This window comes from Phocoena phocoena, chromosome 10, assembly GCF_963924675.1.
Source record: "Phocoena phocoena chromosome 10, mPhoPho1.1, whole genome shotgun sequence".
Lineage (NCBI taxonomy): Eukaryota > Metazoa > Chordata > Mammalia > Artiodactyla > Phocoenidae > Phocoena > Phocoena phocoena.
Window position 1 is genome coordinate 3887513 of NC_089228.1, and position 13760 is coordinate 3901272.

The 13760-nt window shown below is 49.0% G+C and overlaps 1 protein-coding gene across 2 annotated transcripts in view; it reads left to right on the forward strand.

The window, feature by feature from the left end:
* The window catches only part of FGD5 (FYVE, RhoGEF and PH domain containing 5), a 106149-nt gene that overhangs the window by 61060 nt on the left and 31329 nt on the right, over positions 1 to 13760 (forward strand). The window lies entirely within an intron of this gene.

Below are 13760 nucleotides of genomic sequence, written 5' to 3' on the forward strand. Positions count from 1 at the left end.
CCCAAAACTTAGTGGCATAAAACAACCATGTTATGATGTTCACAGATTTTCCGGGCCAGGAATTCGGACAGGGCAAGGTGGGGAGAGTGTGTCTGTCCTCCATGATGTCTGGAGAAGACTAAAATCAAGGAGTGACTTGATGACCAGGGGCTGGAATCAACCAGAGGTGCCTTCACACCAGCAGCTGCTGCTCGGTGCTGGCTATTGTCTGGGACCCCAGCTGGGCTGGCGGCCAGAACACTTACTGGTAGTCTCTCTGCCTGGGCAGGTTTTGGCTTCCTCACAGCATGGTGGTTAGATTCCAAGAATGAGTGTCCCAAGAGGGAGCCAGGAGGAAGTACGTGACATTTCTATGATGTAGCCTTCGACAAAGCCAGGTCATAAAAGTAGCACCACTACTACCACACTCTGTTAGTTGAGACGGTCACAAAAGTCCACCTTCGCTCAAGGGGAGGGAACATAGTCTTCACCATTCAGTGGGAGGAGTATCATGAATACAGGATGGCTGCTGTATTCTAGCCATCACATCTGTGTCCCAGGCAGGAAGAAGGAAATGGGGGGAATCAAAAGGTTATGCTCCTGGCTGAGTTAGTCTACTTGAGACCAATTTCCTGAAAGCCTCGCTGGACAACTTCTGCTTTCATCTCATTTGGCACTCCTAGTTGCAAGGGAAACTGGGTCAACTGGGAGTCATTTGGTCAAAGTTGGGTTCAAGTCAGCAGCTGTATTTCTTGTGTGTTTATTCTGGGGCCCAGTCTGAAGGTACAGCAGGTTCCTCGGGGGAGGCTATTCCCAGGGTGATGGTAGGAGAGCAAGTAGAAACACCAGAGGGCTCCTAAAATTCACGCTCACAACTGGCGCATCGTCGCTTTTTCCCACGTGGCTTTGGACAGAGCAAGTGTCATGGCCAGGCCCAGAGGCAAGGGACAGGGATGTGCTCTCCCCTGCGATGAGGCCGTGACAAGGGTGGGGATGCAGAGAGGGCAAGGAACCGCAGCTCTCCTGTCTTCCGTGCTCCCTCCTGCTTCATTTTCTTTTCTTTACTGCACCCTTTACTATCTGAAATGATCGAATTTATCTGTTTGTTTACTTGGTATGTTGTGTTTTTATTTTCATTCAGTTTCACGTACTTTCTAATTCCCTTTGTGCTTTCTTCTTTGACCCATGGGTTATTTAAAATTATTTAGTGTCCACATATTTGTGAATTTCCCCCGTTTCCTTCTGCTTCTGATTTCTAATTCCGTTGTGGTTGGAGAATGTGCTTTGTGTGGTTTCAGCCCTTTTAAATTTATTGAGACTTGTTTTATGGCCTGACATATAGTATATCCTGGAGAATGTTCCGTGTGTACTTGAAAAGGATGTGTGTGGGGGTGTTCTGTAGATGTCACTGAGGTCAGGGTGATGGTGGTGTTCTTCAAGTCTGCTGCCCCCTGTGATTCTCTGTCTCGTCTTCCATCCGTCCCGGAGAGTGGGACGTTGAAGTCTCCACCTGTGGGTGTTGAGTCCTCCATGTCTCCCTTCAGTTCTGTCTGCTTCGCTTCGTGCATTTCAGGGCTTTTAGGTGCTTGCTTATTGTCTGCCTCTCTCACTAGACTTGGAGCTGCTTGAGGGCAAAGGGCTTGTCAGATCTCATCCCCAGTGGTTTGTGATGCCTGGGATGCTGTCGGTGCGCAGTAAATGCCTGATGAATAAATGATGGCGGGGTCAGTTCTTCCAACAGTCTTACCATTTCTTCAATCAAAATTATTTCCGGAGCAACCTCCTGTGGGGTGGGTACGGGGGACTTATGGAGGAATGACAAGCGGGAGGGCCCTGCCCTCCAGAAACTGACAGTCCAGGAGGGAAGTGGGCATGAAGGAAACAGTATTAATACAGTGGTGGGGGGCACCCAAAGGCTGCAGGGGCTCAGGGGAGGTACCCGCCCCAGGCCTCTGGGGGTCCAAGAAGGATTCCCAGAGGAAACGTGTCTAAGCTGAGACTTGAAGGATGGGGATGAGTTAGCTGGGTGGGGAGCAGTGAGGAAGGCTTGCACCTGGCAAAGGGATCAGCATGTGCAAAGGCCCAGAGGCCAGCTGGAGAATGGTGTGATTGGGAACGGAAAGAAGTTCAGCCTGGCTGTAGCGTTGTGAGTAAGAGAGCGGTGAGCGCTGAGGCCAGCACAGCCGGGGCAGAGCCCGGAGAGCCCGCGAGGCATGCTTGGGGTTTGGGTTTGATCCGCTGAAGGTCCGTGGGAGGCCGTTGGGTGATTCTAGCAAGAGTGAGAGTGGGCTGCGGTGCTGCAGGCAGATTTGAGGACTGTGTGCCTGGGACTGATGGGCCGTCGAGTGTGGGAGGGGGAGGGCAGGCTCCAGGCTGACCCCAGATTTCTGGCTTGCTGACTTGCCGACTCGCTAAGACAGCAAGTGCTGGAGGGGGTCAGGTTAGGCTTGGAGGCAGATGATGGGTTAAGTCGAGGGAGGGGGTCTTGGGGAAGGACGTGCTAGTGGTCAGCTGGGTGCGGGATGTGCACCAGAAGTGGTCAAGTGTAGAGAAGTTAACTGAAGCTCTAGGAGAGGCTCAGATTTCCCCAAGGGAGGGTGCAGTGTCAGGAGAGGGCTCTCAGGGACCCTAGGAGGAAGGAGGTGCCCTGGAGTGGGGGAGCCTGCCGACTGGCAGGCTTTTATGAAGGGGCGAAAGGACTTTGGGAGGGGTATTAGGCAGACACGGTACAGAAGGGCAGGGAGAGGCTCATGGATCCTTCCTGTGCCCCTCCCACTGACAGCACCGCCTGCTCTTCTCAGCGGTGGTAACCACTGGAAAGGGTGTCAGGGGCGTAAGGAGCACCCCAGGACACAGCCCGACTTCTCAGACTGCTCGGAGAAAGAGAGTCATTCAGAAGCCCTTCCTTATCAGCACGTAGGAGTTTAATTTGGCTGCGGCCTCGGTGCTGACATGACTGGGGCAAACAGAGGATCTAGAGGGACTTTTCGGCGACTTTCTGAGTTTATTTACCTAAATTGGTGTGCTGTCAGTTTGGCCCCCCTAGTCCCCTCTTTTCTCACCCAGCCATAGAGCATTTGTTGAGCTCCTATGTGTGCTTAGCAATTTACATACGTTAGCTCATTTAGTTGCATATAGTTTGTGCTCAGTAAATATTTCTCACATGGTTGGATGGGTCCAGAACTGAGTCCCAGAGAAGGTGAGTGACTTACCCAAAGTCACACAGCCAGTGAGAAGTGGAGCCGGGGCTGTTTGACTCCAGAGCCCTGAGAAGGGGGAGGAGACAAATGAAATGTGGAACAGTCCAGTAAGATGGCAAGGAGCCCGAGGAGGGAGGAGTCAGTGTGAGCGGGAGGAATGAAGTCAAGGAAGGCTTCCTGGAAGAGGAGGTGTTGAGATGGACATGGATGGACAGGAAGTAGAAACAGGCCTTTTGGCAGGTAGGAGCCACAGAAACAAGTGCACAGATGGGAGGGCTTGGGGAGTGTAGGGTGTACAGGAAGAGTCTGGAGAGCTGGTCTTCAGGCAGGGCCTGAATGCCAGGATGTGTCGTGTTTCAAAAAGGGGACATAGGAATTTGGGAGCCCTGAGGACTCGAGCAGGGCAGATGTAGTGAGGGAGTTGTAGGGAAGGTTGATCTGGTGGGTTTGGTGGGAGGGGGCGATGCTGGAGGACCACAAGTTTAACCCAGACTAAGCCCCCAGATGGCCTCATGCTGGGGAAGTTGATGTATAGCCAGGAAGATTTTCTGTTTTTCAGGGGCAGGAACGAGGCTGTCTCTTACTTATTTTTGCAGCCCCTGCCCACTAAGAAATAATTTTTAATCAAGTTGGCGGGGGTTGGGGGGGTTCTGTTTCTCAGTCTTTGCTGGCAGAGAGCACATTGATCTTTGGGAGAAGCAGAGAGAAGCAGATTTTAGTTGCGTGTGAGAAAATGTGCTCGCTTTCCCCCTGAAGTGCCAGGGGGGTTGGTGAGCTCCCCATTTTGGGAGGTACGAATTTGGTAGCTGTTGGGGGCATCTCTGTAGAGGAGTTTCCTGTGCTAGGCGTGTGGCTCTTCCCTCTGTATTTTCATTCAGTTCAGGAAAAGAAATTGCTGTGTGACCTTGGAAAGTCTCTTTCTCCTTGATGCCTCACCCTGAGATGGCTGATGGAACTCAGACACTTTTAGCCATGGAAGCTTGTTTTCAAAGGAATTTCACTCAGAATGCCAGTATGAAGAGTGGATGAAAGTGGAGGCACCTTTGTTCAGAGGCAGGTGGAGGCCAAAGTCGGCTCTGACTCCACCTTCCTTGGCCCTGGGTCTCCACGGAGTACAGTGTGAGAAAGACTCATCTACATCAGTGGTTCTCAAAGTGTGGTCCCCGAACCAGCAGCATCAGCATCACCTGGGAACTTGTGGGAAATTCATAGTCTTAGATCCCACCTCAGAACCTCAGATCTGCTAAGTCAGAAACTCTGGGGGTGGGGCCTGGCCATCTGTGTTTTCAGAACCCTCCAGGCAGTACTAACATTTGAGACACACAGATAGGTGATCCTGTAAGTTCCCTCAGCACAGGCCCGGCAGCTTTAGAAAAATATGGATGCTTGGGTTCCACCCTTAGAGATTTGTGTTTAATTGGTCTGGAGTGCAGCCTGGTCATGGAAACCAGTGGAAACGCTCCCCAGGTTATTGCAATTTGCACCTGAAATGGAGAACCTAGTGGGAAAGTAGCAAACATTTTGCTTTGTTCAGCACAGTTGTGAACAAAGCCGGGTCAATCCAAGGGTGAAACAAAAATGGGTAGACACAACCTGCTCTCTGCTTAATTGGAGGGAAGATAATAGAAACATGCAGAGCAGGTAAATAGCCTGACAATACAAAACCTTGTAAAGCCATTACTTTTCAGGCTGGGATACAGGTTACACCGCCCTAGGTATGCAGCAGGTGCCTGGGGCATAGTCGAGGCCACGGGATAAACACGGCACATTTATTAAGAGCCTCCGCTTTGCTCTAGATGGGAAATTTTAAAGTAATTAAATTGGGTATATTTTGGAGAATAATGTAAAATATGCATTCATTTTTAAGCTAAAATATGAGACTTCAGAGACATTCTGAGATCGGGGTGACTCCCTTCAGGCTGTGACCCCGGGTTTCTGGAGGCCCTAGGACACTTGAGAGTCCCTTAGACTGATTGCTGAAGTAACCCAGGAAGGCCTCATGATGGAGGTGGCGTTTGAAAGCAGCTTTGTATAACCGAAACTAACACAGTATTGTGAAGGAATTATACTCCAATAAAGGTCTATTAAAGAAAGAAAGAAAGATGAGCAAGATATGGATCAGATGCTGGAGGCACAGAATAAACACACAGAGGCTGGGAAAGAGGATTCTTATAAAGCAGCAGTTCTCAAAGTGTGGCCCCGGGACCAGCAGCAGCAGCGACATCAGGGAACGTGGAAGAAATGTTAAACTATCCAACCCCTCACCCGACCTGCTGAATGGAAACTGGGGCTGGGGTCCAGCAAGCTGGGTTTGAATAAGCCGGGCAGGAGATTTGGATGCACACTCCGCTTGGAGCCCCACTGGTGTAAAGGAATGAGCGTCAGCTGCGAGGACCAGTGCGGCCAGCTCCTGAAGGGCCGTCAGCGACCGGCCAAGCAGACTAACTTGGCTGTGAGGGCAGGAGAGGCCGCGAGGGGTTTGGAGGAGCGTGAAAGCAGTGGGGAGCTCTTGAGTGTCCTCACTCCCCCAGGGGCCTCAGAGAACTGTTCTGCTTTTTAAAAAAATGTCTTGTAACTTACCTACAGGTAAATGCACACATCTCAAGGGTGGGGGTCAAATTTTTAATACATGCCTGTGTGCGCACTTGTAACCACCACCCAGGTAGACCATCCCCATCATCCCAGAAGGTTCCTTGTGCCCTGCCCTAGTCGACGTCATCCCCCCAGAGGGTACCACGATTTTACTTTCCATCACATTCAGTTGGTTTAGCCTGTTCCTGAACCTCATCTGAATGGAATCATAAATTGTGTATTCCTTTTGTCTCTGGCTTTTTTTAGCTCAACGTAATGTGAGATACATGCCAATTTTCCGTGTATCAGTGTTCTTTCGTATGGATCTCCCACAGTTGGTCTATCTATCCTCCTGTTAAAGATCGTTTGGGTTGTTTCCAGTTGAGGCTATTACGAAGCTGCTCTGAATGTTCTAGGGAACTCATTTCTCCTCAGTATTTACCTAGGAGTAAATAGGGTCATAGGGTGAGCATAGATTTGGCTTTATTAGAAGCTGCCAAATAGGTTTACAGCGTGGTCGAAGCAATATATACCCCGACTCCCGATGTGTAGGACTAGCGCTTTCTCGACGCACTGGCCGCCATACCCGCACTGTCTGTCCTTTCACTCATGGCCATTCTGCTGATCATGTAGTGGTTTCTCATGCGATTTCAATTTGCATTTCCCTGATGATTAATGAAATTGAGTATCTTTCCTCTGTTTACTAGCCAGTTGGAAATCCTCTTTTGAAAAATGTCCTAGGCTTATTTTTTTAATTGGGTTGTCTGTCTTTTTCTTTTTGATTTGTAGGAGTTATTTAAGTATCCTGGACACAAGTCCATTTTCAGATATGTGTACTGTGAATAGTCTCCTGGTCTGTGGCTTCCCTATTCAATTTTTTCAACAGCTTAATTCAGATATAAATCTCATAACCATATAATTCATCTGTTTAAAGCGTAAAATTCAATACTTTTCAATATATTCAGAGTTATACAGTCATCACCGCAGTCAATTTTAGCACATTCTCATCACCCCAAAGAAACTCCATACCCCTGAGTTATCACCCCCCTCAGCCCTAGGCACCCACCAGTCCAGTTCTGTCTCTATAGATTTGCCTATTCTGGACATCTTATATAGACGGAATCATACAATTTTTGGTCTTTTTTTTTTTTTTTTTTTTTTTTGTGGTACGTGGGCCTCTCACTATTGTGGCCTCTCCCGTTGTGGAGCACAGGCTCCGGACGCACAGGCTCAGCGGCCATGGCTCACAGGCCCAGCCGCTCCGCAGCATGTGGGATCCTCCCAGACCGGGGCACAAACCCGTGTCTCCTGCATCGGCAGGCGGACTCTCAACCACTGCGCCACCAGGGAAGCCCCAATTTTTGGTCTTTTGACACTGGCTTCTGTCATCTACCATAATGTTTTCAAGGTTCATCCATGTTGTAGTGTGTATCGTTGACTCATTCCTTTTCATGGCTAAGTAAAATTTCATTGAGTGGATATACCATATTTTTGTTTATCCATTCGTCAGTTGATGGACATTTGGGTTCTTTCCACTTTTTGACTGTTATGAAAATGCTGCTGTGAACATCCATGTGCAAACTCCTGCATGAACACGTTTTCCATTCTCTTGGGTATATACTTCGGAGTGTATGCTGGATCATATGGTAACCTTTCTTGAACCTTTTGAGGAACTGCCAGACTGTTTCCCAAAGTTAGCTGCACCATTTTACATTCCCACCATTGTAGTATGACGGTTCCAATTTCTCCCCTTCCTTGCAGCACTTGTTGCTACGTGTCTCTTTAATTATAACCATCCTGGTGGGTGCAAAATGGTATCTCATTGTGGCTTTGATTTTGCATTTCCCTGACGACTAATGATGTTAGGCATCCTTTCATGTGCTTTTTGGTCATTTGTGTATATTGTTCGGAGAAATGTCTTTTCAAATCCTTTGCCCATCTTTCAGTAGGTTGTCTTTTTATTGTAATTCTGTATACAAGTCCCTTATCAGATACATGATTTGCAGATATATCCTCCTATTCTGTAGGTTGTCTTTTCACTCTCTTGATAGTATCCTTTGAAGCGTAAAAGTTTTAAATTTTGATGAACTCTAATTGATCTATTTTTTCTTTCCTTGCTTGTGCTTTTGGTGTCATAGGTAAGAAAGTTTTGCCTAGCCCCAAATCACAAAGATTTACTCTCATGTTTTAAAGAGTTTTATAGTATTATCTCTCTTTTTAAAAGATTTTTTTGATGTGGACCATTTTTAAAGTCTTTATTGAATTTGTTACAGTACTGCTTGTTTTATGTTTTTTGGTTTTTTGGCCACAAGGCATGTGGGATCTTAGCTCCCCGACCAGGGATCGAACCCACCCCCCTTGTACTGGACGGTGAAGTCTTAACAGCTGGACCTCCAGGGAAGTCCCGTATAGTATTAGCTCTTACCTTTAATCTTTGATTTTCAGTTAATTTTTGTGTATGATCTAAAGAAGGAATCCAAATTCATTCTTTTGCATATGGATATTCAAATATCTCAGCACCATTTGTTGAAAAGATTATTTTTCCATGGAATTTTCTTGGCACCCTTGTCAAAAATCAATTGACCGTAAATGTGAGGGTTTATTTCTATTCCTTTAATATAAATGTCTGTCCTTCCATCATTACCACACAGTCTTGATTCTTGTAGGAAGTTTTGAAATCAGGAAGTGTGAGTCTTCCAACTTTGTTCTTTTTTTAAGGTTGTTTGGGCTATTGCATCTCCATATGAATTTTAGGGTCAGCTTGTCAATTTCTGTAAAAAAGGCAACTTGGGTCTTGATAGGGGTTGATGTGAATCTGTCTTTCAACTCGGGAGTGCTGACCTGTTAACAATATTAAGTTGTGAACATGCGACATCTTTCCATTTACTTAGGTCTTCTTTAGTTTCTTTCAGTGATGTTTTGTTGTTTTCAGAGTACATGTTCTATGCCTCTTTTGTTAAATTTATTCCTAAGCATTTTATTCTTTCTCATCTTATTTACTTTTAAAATTATTCTTAGCCTTTTATTTTAAAATAATTCAAGGGACTTCCCTGGCGATCCGGTGATTAAGGTTCTGTGTCTTTCCACTGCCAGGGGCACAGGTCCGATCCCTGGTTGGGGAACTAAGATCCCGCATGCCTCATAGTATGGCAAAAAATAAAATGAAATGAAAAGTAAAATTTATAGAAAAGTAACAAGATTAGGAGTAGTACACAGAACAACCAAATTCCTTTTTTCCATATTCATCTTCTAACGTGAAGTCCAATTTAACAGTTTTTTTCTGTATGGTTAGTACTTTTTGTATATGGTTTAAAAAGTCTTTGCGTGCCCCACAGAAACATTTTCAGGGTTCCAAAGTATCCTCCGGTGATTGGCCAGGTCAAATGAAGTCATGTGCCCTGGACAGCTCACGGCTTCTGCCAGGGCGCAGTTATAACGTAGGTGGGTCAAGGTTGATGTTGGTGTACGTTTGGACTCATGGGATTCCAGTGCGTCCACTTGACTTCTGGCAGCACCATCAGTGGTTTGACCACTTGCAAGGAGTGGGAAATTCTGGCCACCCACTAACTGTTTAGCCCAGAGAATGGAGATGCCATGTCACCCAGAAAATGCAATGAGTGGTTTGGAGAAGGGGAAAGGAGCCAGGGGACCAGGCCCCTGAATGTGAGGTCCCTGCATCCACTGCAGGCATGTCCAGAGCAGGGTCCTGGGAACCCCGTGAGCTCCCAGGAGACTCGTCTGGGCTCCAGAGGCATAGGCTGTCCTTGCCTCTCTCCCAGGCTGCCCCAGGGTCTCTGAGGTTGGGCAGAGCCCTGGCCAGGATTCTGGAGATCTGGGCTCCAGTCTCCCTCCTTGACCTGAGCAAGTCACTTACCTGTCTGGCTGGGCCAGTCATAAGAGGAGGAATTGGCATGAAGCAGCTGGAAGAGCCAGGGTTCTGAAGTCAGGCTGACGTGGGCTCAAATCTCGCCATCTGGTGGCCTTGGGAGAGTTACTTAATCCTTCTGGGCCTAATTCCCTTATTGGTAAAATAGAAGTAATAATAATGCAAGCGTTCAGTAACCATCAGCGTTGCTGTTTGTTGAGCACCTGCCCTGGGCTGGGTGCTCGGGGCACAGAGATAAGTACCACTCAGTCTAGTAGGGGAGAAGCAAGGCCCAGAAACGAATCTTCCTAAAACATGACAGAAGGAGGTCTGCACAAACCCTGTGCAGAGGTACATGTGTCCGCATTTAGCAGAGGGGGAGATTGAGGTCCATGGTGATGAAGTGACTTGCCCCAGGTCACATGGAGGCAACCGTCTAGATAGACAAGGACTCGTTCTCGTTCTCTAGAGCCCTCGAGGGTTGGGACAGGAACTCCACACAGAGCGGAGGAGGCACGTATGTGAGAGGGTAGACCGAGTCAGGAAGGCCTCCGGTGCCCCAGGGGGTTGGACTGGACCCTGCAGGCACGGGGTCCAGTCACTTCATACTCCTTACCGACTCTGGTCCATGCACTCTCTCCCACAATGGCACCATTGGGTCCTGGCCTCTCCCCTGTCCTGGACGACTGGAACGGCCTTCTCACTGGTCTCCCACTCCAGCCATCTCCAGTTTGTTCTCCCAACAAAGTGAACTTTTAAAGACAGGTAACCTGGTCACTTTGCTCCCCTGCTTAGCACCTTCAGTGATTCTCCACCACCCCAGGAGGAAACCCAAGTCCCTTAAGCCTGCTGCAGGGCCCTGTGGGGTGGGTCCTGTCTGACCCTCCAGCTTCATCATGCTCCAATCCTGCATGCGGCCTGGCCTGCGTGCACACACCCACGGCACGCAAACCACACCCAACTCGGTTCCTCCTCCACCTCAGGGCCTTTGCATGTGCTGTCCCCACACCTGGAACGCTCCCCCTCTTGTCTCAGTGTAAGCGTTACCTCCCTGGTGCTAAGCCGGGTCTCCTTCCCGTGGTCTGCACAGCCCCTGTTTTTCCCGTCACAGCAGTTACACCCCTGTGTTGACGTCATTGTTTTGCTCACTGCGTTTCCCCTAGATTGCAAACTCTTTGACGGCAGAACAGCGTCTCTCCTGTTCCCGCTGTCCCCTCAGGGCTTGGGGCAGAGCAGGCGCTCAGGATATTTGTTGAGTGATAAGGAGATGAGGACCACGGATCTTCTACCCCCTTCCTCCCTCTGTGGTGGCTGCCAGGCCCCGAGGTGCGGTGATGGCAGAAACCGTTCAGGGAGCAATGGATGGGGCAGTGGGCCCTCGCGCTTCCAGCCGATGCGAGTTTGCAGAACGGATGTCTGTACGGTTCCGATTGTGCTCCAGTTCAAGGAATGAGTCATGCTGTTGGTGGCCGTCCTGCCCATTGGGACTGAGTCAATTGAGTGAGAATTGATTACAGATGAGAAGCCAGCTTGCAAAGCCGTTAATATTTAAGCTCCCTGGAGTGTGATGCAGATGGAGCCATCAGCCTTGTCTTTGCTTGTCCTTCGTGTTCCCACTCCCTCTCCCTCTCCACCCCCTTCTGTGTACTGTGGTCTGCGTATCAGGGTGACCCTATTCGGGTCTTGGCTCCCCCGTGACTCACTCTCCTTTTCTGGTAAATAAGGGCGCTGCAGTGCATCCATCAGCAAGTGTTATAAGACACCTCTGTGTCGCATGCTTTGCTGGACTTCAGAAGCATGGGAGGAAACCAGCAGATGTGGCCCTGCTCTGAAGATGTCGTATCTAAAATGGAACCATTGCTGCCGCAGGAATAGCACTTTATAGTTTACAAAGCAGTTTCGAACATCAGGATGAGCCTCTCAGGAGCCTCACTTTGTAGATACCTGGTGGTACTGTTATCCCCATTTTCCAGCTGAGGAAACTGGGGCTCAGATAGGTTGACGGCTTGCCCGTGATTGCTTCTGGGGTAGCTGGGCTGGAACCTGGCACTGAGCCGATAAGGGGGTGTGTTAAAGTCCTCTGTCCACCAGCTGCCAGGCAGGAGGGGTTATCAGCCTCATCAAGCACGTTTTCTCTCTTTCTGTGGGATGCCGCGGCTGACAAGACCCTGCAGGGCTGGAGACTGGGTCCCAGTGAACACAGAGACGCCGAAGGGAGGAGTGGGCGGGCCCTCCCGTGGGCCCTCCCATGCCAGGTCAAGGTCAACAGAGAAACCTCCCCTCCAGGTTCAGGATGACCCCAAGTGTCCCAGAGCCAGCTGTGGGCAGAAATAAGAATTCAGTAGCACCACCTGCTGGCTGCCGTCCCCACCTAGCTGCCGTCTCATTGTCATTCATACTTTCTCCATCCTCCTAAATTTGCTTTCAGGAAAGGCTCTGGTAGCTCAGGTACAATGCGATTCGGTTTCTAATTATGGCTCAAGCATGTGGCCTCCACCTAAGGACACACGTTCTCTCCACCCAGTTTCCGACCTGAGTGTTGGGGCTGGTGAGGGCCGACCTCAGACAGGACCAACTCATCCCCCCTCCTTGGGAGTGCAAGCCAGGGTGGCCGCCCTCCCCGTGTCCCCTCTGCCGTTCCCGGACGCAGGACGGGGTGAGGTGTTGAGGAAGTGGGGACCTTTGCAACCTCCACATCTGCTGCCCTTCCTGGAGCACAGTGGCCTCTTTACAGATGTTCCGGGGCAGCCAGAGAGTCTCCCCGGGTCTCTGCCCCTCCCGTTCTATGTCTCGCTCTCTCCATCAGCACCCCTCCCTCTCCTCCTCCCTGCCTCTCAGGCACTTTCCCTTTTCAGATCTCTATGTAAAGAAACTTTTCTAACGGTAAAAACCGTTCAGCAATGGGATTAACTGTCTTGCCCGTAATGAGTTCCCCATCAGGGAGGCAGTTGAACGAGGCAGGGTGGTGGTCCTTCCTGAATGTTGACAGGGTGACGTCACCTTCTGGATTTGGGCCGGACCATGGCTGCTGATGCTGAGATTCACCTGATGTGCATTGCTTCAGGATTCAGGGTGGTTTCAGGATAGTCCATGTATTTAGAACCGTAGTGCTGGGCCTCATGTAAGAGCATGCGTATTTGAAGATCAGACTTTTTTTTTTTTGCGGGCCTCTCACTGTTGTGGCCTCTCCCGTTGTGGAGCACAGGCTCCCGATGCGCAGGCTCAGCGGCCATGGCTCATGGGCCCAGCCGCTCCGCGGCATGTGGGATCTTCCCAGACCGGGGCACAAACCCGTGTCTCCTGCATCGGCAGGCGGACTCTCAACCACTGCGCCACCAGGGAAGCCCAAGATCAGACATTTTTGTTGTGAGAAAGAAGTCGTACATTCTTTATAATCTTAATGTTTATTAAATTTACTTTAATTTTTAAAAAATATTTATTTGGTTGCACTGCGTCTTAGTTGTGGCAGGCAGGCTCCTTAACTGCAGCTCTTGGGCTCCCTAGTTGTGGCTCACCAGCTCCTTAGTTATAACATGTGACGTCCTGAGTTGTGGTAGGCGGGCTTCTTAGTTGCAGCTTGCAGCCTCCTTAGTTGCAGCACATGGGCTCCTTAGTTGTGGCATGCAAATTCTTAATTGCGGCATGCATGTGGGATCTAGTTCCCTGACCAGGGGTCGAACCCAGGCCCCCTGCATTGGGAACGCAGAGTCTTATCCACTGCGCCATCAGGGAACTCCCTAAATTTACTTTAATTGTTAAAGTATGTAATCATGATACAGAAATTTTAGAAAACAGAGGCAACAAGGGAAAATAATCATTCCTAATTCTATACCCCTGACGCTGTAACTGTTTACATTTCATTCCCTTTCAGCTTTTTCCTTTATTCATTTTTTACACAGCTGTGTTAGGGTAGGAAGACAGCTTTGTACCCCTTCCTGATTTCTTAGCACTACACATGAATGTTTTCACAGTCATCATCTTCACCATTTTTACACCAGGGAGCAGATGCCTATAGTTTCTTTAGACTTTGTTTTGAAAGAACAGCCCATGAACCTCTTCAGAGGTGGATAATTGTAAAGCAGGAGCTGTATATTTCTTCAGAGAAGGAATTACCCAACTTCTTATCCATCTTGTAAAAGAGTGTG